The following is an 11,524-nucleotide window of genomic DNA, read 5'->3' as shown; positions in this document are numbered from 1 at the left end:
CTCTCACATGAAAAGGCGCCATCCGAGGCTACCGGTCATAAAGTGGCTTAACGTGATTTTGGATGTCACCATCAAACAACTGCTTCTCTCTAAATTTGTTCACACTACTGCCTTAAAAAATTGATATTTATTTGGTTTTCAATCCAAACTGGTTTCAGTTGACCAGACAAAGTTGTGCAGTCTGATAAATTCTATATTTGAATTACCAATAACAATAAAGAAGGAAATGCTGGCTTCCCTGAGATTTTTATTGTTTCTGGGGCAGTGAACACATCGTTTTTCTGCCACACATGGCCAACGAAGATCTGGGTTAAAGATGTTGGATTTCCAAAATTCAGTCTGCTTTTGTTCACAGACCTTGCTTTTGTAAGGTTTAACAAAACCTGGATAAGACTGGGAAGAGGGGAAAAGGTCTGCACACTGCGTGGCTCCAGTTTATCTAAACATCCTTTAAAAGCAATGGGATCTTCTTCAGGCATGTCTGATGACTGCAATAAAGACAAATTGTGTGTAGACCTTTTCCCCGCTTTGTAACTGCTATTTTCAGTCTTAAACCCAAACCTTTTTACATGGATACACACAATATTTTGCTGTTTTTCAAAGGTTTGTGGTTCTGAAACTTGAAGTTACTGTTTACCTCTTAAAGCAGAAGCGACAACCACAATTGCTTTGCTGCATATTTAAAACACATTATCAGTTAACATCTCACAGATGTGTTCACTCAAAATTTTGTGACTTGGCAGACATGTTTGGATAAGGTTTAGCCGTTGTCTCTAAATGAAGTGAATCCTTTGCACAAAAACATTCATTTCTTCTGTGTATGCAGAATTTTTGTTTTTCCATGGATGGGGTGTGGGTGGCAGCACATCACTGCAGTGACCAGGGGCAAACATCCACTCAAACACACACTTGTACACATGGTGTCTGGCTATTGATCATCAGCCTGACTACTAGCAGCTCTTATCAGCGTGTTGGCCCGGCTTGGTCGGCTGTCTGCACTGGCTCACTTTCTCAGTTCAATCAGCTCTCTGTGTTTATCAGTTTGCGTATGCATACTCTCTGTGTGTGGGAGAGTAAAGGAGAAGTCGAAGAGCAAAGGAGGGAGAGTAAGTAAATGAGTAGCGAGGTATAAAGGTTGCAGATGGCTTCAGCAACCTTTCGCTCTCCGTCTTTGTCGGGACACTTGAAGCAGTGAAGTGTTATCTCACAGCTGAGGTACTGCCTATTGAAGCTCCAAGTGTCCTTTCAAGGCTTTTAGCAGGAGAATAATGAACTATGTGTGAGGGGGGTGCGTCTGTTTCCTCTCTAGTTTTCCTACTTCATTTAATGCTTTTTTTAATTGTTTTTTGTTATATCTTTCAAATACATGTTACACATTACTTTTAAAAAAAAATCTACATATATATATGAATTTGTAATTAGAATTTCAATAGACAATATTCTAAAGTATTTTATATTTAATCAGTCACATAATGTTATAATTCATACATTGCCATTTTTTATTTGCATTTTGCTATTTTATTTGTATTTTTTATTTTTGCTAGCTCAGCCAGAGTTAAGCTGAAGACATCTTGGTTGGTGGTGTAAGATGAGCACATCAGGCCTCAGACGGTTACAGATTAACTGACTAAGGCAGCACTGATATAGTATGCAAACACTTACCTTTTAGCCCTTCTGGTAAACAAAGAGCAATATTTGTTTGGGGTTTTGTTTCTGGATGATCCTTCATGCTTTTGTGGGGCTCCACTATCTCTCATGGGATATAGCTTCTCTTTAGCAGCTAATTGCTCTTTTATGTTCACCAGCTCCTCACTACATCTGTCTATTGGTAGTGAGGCCAAAGAGCTACCTGCTAAATGTGAAAAGAGCATTGATACGAGTTGTGAAAGTGAACAAAAACAGGAAAGAAGCCAAGAGGAAATCACAGCCTGGTGATAACACTCCAAGGACACTTTTTACAGGTTTAGGTATAACAACACTCACTGCAAATGCTCTATATTTAGCATTTAGGTTAACGCCAACAAGCTAACAGGCTCTTCAGCTAACATGCTAACAGACTGATATTTATGATCGCTATTTTAGTTGCTGAAAGGTATAGCAGGCATTTAGCCTCATCACAGAAATAGCACAGTCGTAACATGTATTGGATAACTACTGATATGAAACTCAGCCATCCTTAAGGTTATTCATTACACCTGAGCCTGTACTGATGTGGCAAGTCAATACAACTGCATAAAGCCCAAGTGTTGCTGATTATAATAGGAATGTAAATTTAGGCTTAAACCAAAGTCTGGAAGTTAATCTCTATCATTAAGGATAGAGTTTAAACTTTTAAAGCATCAGTAAATATATTCCAGTATAGTCTGGATGTTAATGAAGCACAAGTGTTAGTGAAACAGACATCAAATTTTGTTAATTTGTTTTCATAGACAGGATTTGTGTTTTCTATTTTCAAGAAGACACAAAAAGGTTGCAGCACAGTTTTGTGGCAATCTGTCCAGTAGATTTTTAATTTAAAGCAAGACTGTAAACCTTCCAGTGGCACTGAAGGAAGAGGCAGGAGCTCAGATCAGTTTGATTCATGATCTGGGCAAAATCTCACGATATTCCACCCAGTAGCTGTATGTATATTTCAGCCTGCATCAAAGCTGTAGAATCACTGACTTGTCAGCCTAACAGTGTCTTCACCAGAGACATGCAAAAGTAAAATAAAAATATTTCTGATGCTTCAAATATGTTTCCCACTGATGATAAACTCGAACATGGAAAACGCTTCTTTGGTTAGGTGTACTCGCCAGTTGTCACACTCTGTTCCCTTCTGTCAGTAGCTGGTATAGAACAGCTGATGCAACAGGTGGGTGTAAAAACTAACCTCTTGCTTGTTTGTTTCTCACCACCACCCACCGTTGCTTCCTCAGTTCATTTATTTTCACTTTCCTCATTTCATCCCTCACCTGCTCCGTGTGTGACAAGTTGTTTGCAAGCTTGTTTTACAGCTGGGAGTCACACATGACAGCGATAGATTTCACTACTATTTCTAATCCGGTAGTACTTTGATGTTTTTCAGTAGTACTGCGAGTTCTTACGTAAACAAGTAGAGATGACACACTCTGTATTGTGAGGAGATCGGTAGTGTACAGATTCTGCTCCGGCCGTTGTTAGACACCTGTTTGAATAGTCTGATCCAACAATTCAGTCTATGTTTATTTAGCTATTAGACCTGAAGGACGCTGACTCATTTACACACACCAAAGCAAGCATAACTGAATAGACCAGTTACTCTAAAGGTGAAAACAGTCTTTTTGTTCTCAGCAGTCCTCTTGAAGCTCTGAGTTGTTAAGTTTGTATATATGAGCCTAAAGCTCCCAGAAGACTAGATTCATTAAAAGCAATCAAATACATTTATCTGTTTTATCGTTTCCATGTCACATACTGTAGCACTGAAACTTGCTATTGTTTATGTTTTATATGCTTCCAATGTCGTTCCTTGTGTTTTTCTAAGATGGTTATAGCTAAATGATTTATTCGGGCATTTTAAAAATAACAGCACCACCGTTCAGCTCCAGTGCTTCTGCAGATGTTAATGGAGTGAATTGATTGAACCCAGTTTTTGGAGCTGTGTACATCCTGGGATTCAAAGTGAGTAATTTTCTTCCTGTGTGTGATTTTTTTTTTAAATGAAGGTATGCAATGTCCCTTAAATTGAGTTAGAACGTTACATTTATTTCTTTCATTTTTAGTTTTGTTTCTCGTTGGTTTTCTCTTTGGTCGTTCCCATGCACCGTTTACAGGTTTGTTTTAAAACAGTACTAAATTGATGCACGTAGCTCTCCATTCAACCAAGTATGTTTACATTTTTATCAGCTTATTAGTTCCTGGCAGGTTCTCTGGCTCGTTTTCTACATTTGGTCTGTTGTAATCAGCTCCACTGATTACATCTATCCACAGAGGACCTTTCAGCATGACACTGTGGAAAACAACACGGCCACATGTTTTTCACTATACTACAGTACTACACTTTACAAAATAAGATAAACAAACAAACAAAAACAAAACTATGTGGGTCGATGTAGATAAGATATATTTTATTTACGCATATTTTGTAATTTAAAAAGAGCCTAGCAGAAGAGTACTATAGCTCAATATAATAGAAGACAGTATGATAGAAGGTAACAACTACTGTGAAATTGATATACATAAATAAAGTGGAAATATAAATAAAAGAAACCACATCCACATTACAAGGAGCTGCTCAGCCATAGAAACCGATGCCTTATAAAGCATAAAAAATGCATTGTTTAAAATATTTTACCTTTAGAACGGTCCATTTATTTAAATTGTTTATTTTCCTTCTGCAGAGTCACTTGTAGTTTAGATTTTACACACATTTTTTCATCGCTAAGTGACTTTCCATGCACAGCATCAGATAAATGCGTTCATTTGATTTTGCTCTTATTCATTAAAGCAAACAACCTATTGTTCAGATTGTGTACCTCAATTCTTTTGTTCTCTATTATGGCACAATACAAACCATTTCTGTATGCTTTTCGTTTTGTGTTGTCTTACTGGCTAATTTGTAAATCCGAGCAACTAGCTATGCAAAATAAAAAAATAAAAAAAATGTAATATGTTATATAAATACAGAGTCGTACAAATAAATCTTTTTGTTACATTTTTGATTGCTTAATTGACGGCCTTATTTGATGTTTGATATCTGCATGAAGAAAAGAAAACAATGGACTCTCAGGTGTTAATGTTTGATTGTGCTGTTAAAATGTGTTATAAAATGCGTTTATTCTTTATGTGTGTAAACGTAACACAGTGTAAAAAATCAAGGTGTTTATTTTACACATATCACAAATAAAACTAAGAAAGACATTTAGTGGTTTTACTGTTAAATTACATTAGCAAAGACTAACTAGCTCTTCCATCACTCCCTTTCCTTGATCTGAGAGTCCGGGTGCCAGGATCGTTCACCACCTGAAAGAGGAAGGCTGAGGCGGATGTTGGATATGAAATCACTTCCTGCTCGGGGTCTGAATATAGTCGTGATTCGGTAAAGAGAGGATGTTTACATATTGGGCTGCTGGCCTGACACAATAGGAACAACTCAGAGCATCTTTGTGGCATGACGGCAAGCATTGTTGTGCAGAAATGTTCTTTCTCTCTCAGTCTCAGAGTAAAGTCCCACTTAGTCCTTATTGTCCTGCTGCATGCTTGGATATGTGTGTTCCTATTTTGCTGGGAAAAATGTAGCTTTCTGGAGGCTGATGCCTCAGAGGATGAACATTGCCTTTCACTATCTCTGTTTATCTACTTGTAGTGCGCCATGTTTGTCAGAATTTTTCCTTTAGGGTCAACTGTGAGAGGTTTTTGTTTATCTTTAGTGATGTTCATATCTACGCCAGGATAAAGCTAATTTCGGTTTATCATGAAATAATTATTCATTCATTGCAGCTTGAAAATATTTGCAAGCCAACAGAAAACCCAGCTCACTCCTGCAGGGATCCAGAGAATAATGTCACACATATGGTGCAGTAGTACAAACCTGAGAGCAGGTGTTCCATGTTATCTGTGGAGAATTGACTCTGCTCTCCTGGCTCATTCACGTTTCTCTGTGAACTGCTCAGTTTATATATGAACATGAAATGTGGACGGAAGAAGACACACACAGACACAGTTGGTTTGAGTTTGAGTGTTTTGGGTGATTTTTTTTCTCCATATTTTAATGTATCGAGGAAAGCAAAACAAGACCTCAGCAGGTGACTGCCATTCATCACAGGACAAAGGCAAGAGATGTAATCTATAATAACAGTGATGTTAGCATCAGCAAAGGAAGATGTCATGTTAGGTCATTTGATGTTGGCTTTTTTTTTTTTTTTTTAAGGTTTTTTGTTTTTTTTTAAATATGTTATCTGAACTGCTGAAAACATTACAATGTCAAATCTTAAGCAGGTCGACCACTGAAACCAGTGGTTTTAACTGTTAAAAAATCCCAATCCAATTACTCTCTTTCATTTAGTGTACTTGCTAAAAATGTTCAGATTTCATAATTCATTCTTAAAACTGATAATAAAGTGCACTTTCAGTAATGCTTAAGTTTTTTCACATTAAGCAAATCTAATGTTATTACTGCCGTAAATCACCAAAACTATCTTTTCAAACCATCTTTTCATTTATTTTACTTTAGTGTGGACTACTGTAAAGTCAAAGACAAAAAACATACAGGAGATCCTCGGTTATTTAATGTTTTATCTATCGACAAAGGAGGACAGTTTCTGTAACGTCTGTCTTTGTAGGTTGTAAAGTGACGATGACTCAAACGCTTTTGGCAACCAATCTCATGATGCAATCTGTTCTTAAAGATTTAAACGTAACACTTCCTGCTGTAAAATGTACTCACTAATCACCAAATGCTAGCCTGGCTGTGGAGGCCTGTCATGTTCAAGAAAACAGTTTGAGATGATTTGAGTTTTTTGATAGAGTGTGTTATCCTGCTGGAAGGACCCATCAGAAGATGGGTACACCGTGGTCATAAAGGGATGCACAAACACTACTGATTAACTGTCTAAACAGTTTCCAGCTTGTAGTAGAGGGCCAGAAGTGTGCCATAAGAATATCCCCCCATACCACTGCGGTATTAGTTTAGCAGGATGGAGCCATGCTTTCATGTTGTTTATGCCAAATTCTCACCCTACCGTCCAAATGTTAAAGCAGAAAGTAGTTGATCAGTAGTAGCTCATCAGACCAGGCAACATTTTTCCATTCTTCTAGTGCCCATCTTCTGTTAGTCTTTGAGAGTTGTAGCCTCAGTTTAAGCTAACAGTAATGGCACCCAGTGTGCTGTAGCCCATCTGCTTTAAGGTTTGACATGTTGTGTGTTCTGAAATGCTCTTCTGCGTACCTTGGCTGTAATAAAAGGTTATTTGAGCTACTTCTACCGTCCTCACTTCTTTTTTCAGACCATTCTCTGTAAACTCTAGATAATGATGTGGGAAAAATCCCAGGAGATCAGCAGTTTCTGAGTATGCTCGCTCTCTCTTTCTTCACTTTTACTCTCTGCAAAGACATCTAATGGGTCATAAAAGGAGACTTTGGCACAAGTATCTATGATCTGTGCACAGAGTTTGTGTGGCTTAGATTTTTGACTTTTGGCTTATTCTACACTGTTTGCCCATTTTACTTACCAAATTCATCACTGTGTTAAAACTAAATTCAGCTCCCTAAGTAAGGATTAATCGTATTCTTGTAAAATTATTTATTATTTTCGAGATCAGGGTGGATAATCTCAACTTATTTTAAGAGCAAGCAGTGCCATTAATCTTTCCAATAGTAGTGAGTAGAGGTCAGGACCAAGGTATTTGTGCCGGTCCAGGAAAAAGCAGCAAACCCTGCAACAGCACACTAGGAATGAGGAATGTTTAGCCTGTAGAGGGAGCTATAATCTACACAAACTCTCACATACAAGTCTCCAGATAAGCATGTAGTTGATCATTGTGAGCTCCCTCTCCTGCAGCACCACCATCAGGTGGAAGAAACTGCAAAGAGGCAGTCTGCACTCTTTTCAGCATATCAATCAATTTTGTGGAAATTATTTGAAAGAGATGTTTTAATAAATGCTTTGGCATCACCAGCAATACAAAATACAATCCTTCTGAGGATTTTACTTACAATTTAGCCAAAAAGCACGTTCATTAAATTGCATTTTTCCTTGATTAATCAGCAAAAACAGATGATTTTGCTTAACTCTGAGCTCTCATGGAGAACAATAGAATCTTTTGGCAATCAAAATGTGTTACACAGACTTTTAAAATAAACTGTTCTACTTTTGAGTGGATTTATTCCAGTCTCTGATTATCATGATGCAATAAATGCGGCTCTAAGTGCCCACTACACATGACTCATTTTTTTGGTATTCCAGATCCCATGTCTATTTTTGTTTCCCCTTCTGTTTCCCCTCTAGTTTCCATTATCACACACTGCAACATGAAAGCAGTGAACCCCTCGTGGTGGCGGTAAGCCTGATTTTCTCACTGTTCACTTCACAGGAATGTGCTTTCAGCCGGGTTCGATTCTTAAAGTTCAGCCACAGCTATCGCTGTGAGGGGGGTTAAGGCGAGGGTTAGATGAAGTGAAAAGAGAGGGGAGTGGGGGGTCAGTGTGAGGTTGCAGTAGTGCTATTTACAGTGGGATTAGAGGTTGACCCGTCTCCTCTGTTCTCCCCTCTGAAGCTCTGATGCTTTGGGGGACAGAACAACAGCACCCATGAGAAACTGGTGGGAATAAAAGAGGAGAAAGGACTTCTAATCTGTTACTAACTGGTAACAGCAAAGTTATTTTAAAACTAGTCATATATTTTTACTCTGCAAAGTTATTCTTTCCCACTTGATGGCTATTGAGAAGGTGCCCGATTTGTCAAGCGCTGGAGTCAGTAAGGGGAACTCCTGTAGCATAGCAAACATAATGAATACAGTCATAGTTAAAGAAGCCCTATCTAAACTTGGTAAAGTGCTCTCAACCCACCTCCCCCAAGGCCAATCTGCTATTACTTTTAAAGGTATCTTAATCTAAATAGATTTGTTCAGTGGAAGTAGCACAGGTTGACCTCTGGTTAGTTTAGCTTGTTTAGCAATTGTTGCAGTAATAGGAGCACATTTATATCAATTTATGAAAGGCAGCCCTCTCACAGTTGACTACCTTGAAGGACGTTTGCAGCTGATCTACAGAATCAGGGAACTCTTAGTGTTTCCTGTCAAGTTAATTGATAAAAACAAGGAAAGCAGCACAAATATATCGTTGTTACGTGTTAATTTTCCAGCTGTTGTGCTGGTAAACACAAATGATCTATCCACCATAAATCCCACGTGTGGTCCAACTAGACCCCACAGTGGAGCTAGTCCTGGTTTTGCTGGTTAGTTTAACTTTTTGGGATAATTATGTCATTTTTTCTATTTATGCCTATGTATGCACACCCCACAGTGGATTTTAAGTCACATTTTAAAATTTGTCTTAGGGTTTTACAGAGGTATTGCATTTACTGTTTGGGAGTTACACTCGAAATGGCGTAACTGCAGAGCTGCTTGACAGGCAGCTTCAAGGCCACGCGGGGTCTGTTTTCTCATTATTTCATCACAAGCAGATAACAGATCTGGAGAAAGATGTGGAGGTGAATCCAATTGTCAAACTGGAGGCCATTGTTCTGCTTATTTATTTATTTTTTCATTTATTTGTTTTTAAAAAAATATATATAGTGGCTAGTAGTGTCCTACCATTTCTCAAGCATTGCATTGTAGGTTTAAACCATTTCACTTCCTGTCATTTGGGACTTAGTCAAGCCTAATCTGTTCATTATTATAAATACCCTTAATCACTTATGTTTGCACATCTGAAAGCTGCAATAACAATAACGATTCTTAATGTACCAGCAGAGTAAAAACATATTGTGACCATTTTAAAATGAAGCTGCAAAAAATGATCCAGGTTACACTCTTCCCAATCAGGCCTTGCACTAGTTGTCTTAACGTGCTAATAAAAAGTTTATGTCAAGCTGAGGCAGGAGGCGACCTTATAGGACATGAAATTTACATTATCTGCACATTATTATTTAAGCAGGTAAAATCACATCACATAGTCATCACTATGCAGAAATACCAAGAATGGAGTTGTGAACATTGGATCAAATCAAAATTCAGGTTGAAATACTGTCAACAAATTTCTTTTTTTTAAATTATATTTCTTTTTAAAAATAAAGCCAGCCATGTGTGACAGAACTCTTTAGGCTGTAAGTAATGTAGTATGGTGAAAAGTCAGGGCATATTGCTTTCTTTCTCTGATTTAAAAGGGCTTTTAGAGAACAAATACTTCATAAGACCCAACGTCCCTTTTTGCAAATATTCAGGGAAATTATTTTGATCTGTATCAAAATAATTGGGCTTTTTTTAAGCCTGCAAATCTTTGCATGTCATTGCAAAAAGACATAAACAATTCTATCAATCAAGCTGTCGTGTATGTAAATGATCTGTTTGGATCTAATTGTTTGTAAAAATAGTGGCAAATATATGTTAGAATATATATTTATATGATAGGAAAAAAACCCAGTAATGGTGGAAAATAGCTAGTTAACTCATGAATTTCACTTTATGTTATGACATCTAGACACATTTTTCAGACATTTAAAGATAATAAAATAGTTAGGGCTAGGAAGCACCCTAACTGTGGTGTCATCAAATCTTTAGCAAGATTTGAATTCATAATTTAAGCCCATAAACATGTCCTTCGTTGCTTTGTGATATCAGGAAACACAACATCAGAAGAAGGAAACTAAACTGACTGCTTGGAATACGAAAAGACAAACGACTGACAGGGAAGGACAGATGAAAGTATGCAGAACAGAGGTAATCCAGAACTGAGTAACAGAAAAAAAAGTGTAGGATAAAGGAATAATTTTGGAGAGACAGAAAGAGAGAGAGAGAGAGAGAGAGAGAGAGAGAGAGAGAGAGCAAGAGAGAGAGAGAGAGAGCAAGAGAGAGAGAGAGAGAGAGAGAGAGAGAGAGAGAGAGAGACAGAGAGAGAGACAGAGAGAGAGACAGAGATAGAGAGATAGGACAACGAGAGGTTTCAAAAGAAAAGGAAAAAAGAAAAGCACATTTTCCTTAAATTTCCAGAAACTTAGCCAGTTAAAAAAAAAGAAAAGTTAAAACAACATGTTGAGTGTTTTTGTTCCAGCTTCTACTGTTCATACTATTACGAGGTCCTTGTCAGTGTAAGTGATGGTGGAGAAAATCCACAGAGCTGTAGTGCAAATAAGAAACTGGAAAACTAAATCTGGAAAACAACTGGCTTTAAAGTTTCATGATATGTTATTGATTTGACCAAGTCAAAGCAGTGATGCCTCACACAGGTTTAGGATAAACTTTGAAATGGATATTTACACAGAGTGAAAGTTGCTTATATAAACTTTTATTAAAATGGATCTGGAAACCCATCTTTTAACATTTAATGTGAAGAGGTGGCATCAAATTCCTTATCTTTCTGTAGTTCACTGCTCTTCCTGCTCCCAGAATACCTAACAAGCCAATCTAAACATCTATTTAAGCAACATAATTTATATAAATAGAATCATTATTTACAACAGATAAAATACTTAACTTTATTGAACATTATGTCTTTCTCTCCCAAGTCCTTGTTAATAAATAATTTAATATTTATTCTATTTTGACTGTTAATTTGTTGAAGAAAGAATATGTTGGTTTAAAAGATCCATTTCCTACTTAAAAGGAGTAGAACTGGCAACAATCCTTACTGATGAACTAACCTTAGACAGAGATGTAATTGATTGTCTTACCATTATTTGGGCTTATTTTAATTAAAAGGCCAGATAGGTTTAAATTTGTTGTAATTAAACCATTACATAGTCAACCTTTGTTTGATTCAGATGCCTTAGATGGTCATAGACCAATTTCTCACTTTTTTTTAATTGCAAAAATTCACGAGTTGTTTTGAAACAGCTTTGTGATCACATCAA

The sequence above is a fragment of the Pelmatolapia mariae genome, linkage group LG7 (genome assembly GCF_036321145.2).
Source record: "Pelmatolapia mariae isolate MD_Pm_ZW linkage group LG7, Pm_UMD_F_2, whole genome shotgun sequence".
In the NCBI taxonomy this organism is placed as follows: Eukaryota; Metazoa; Chordata; class Actinopteri; order Cichliformes; family Cichlidae; genus Pelmatolapia; species Pelmatolapia mariae.
This window is presented reverse-complemented; position numbering follows the sequence as displayed.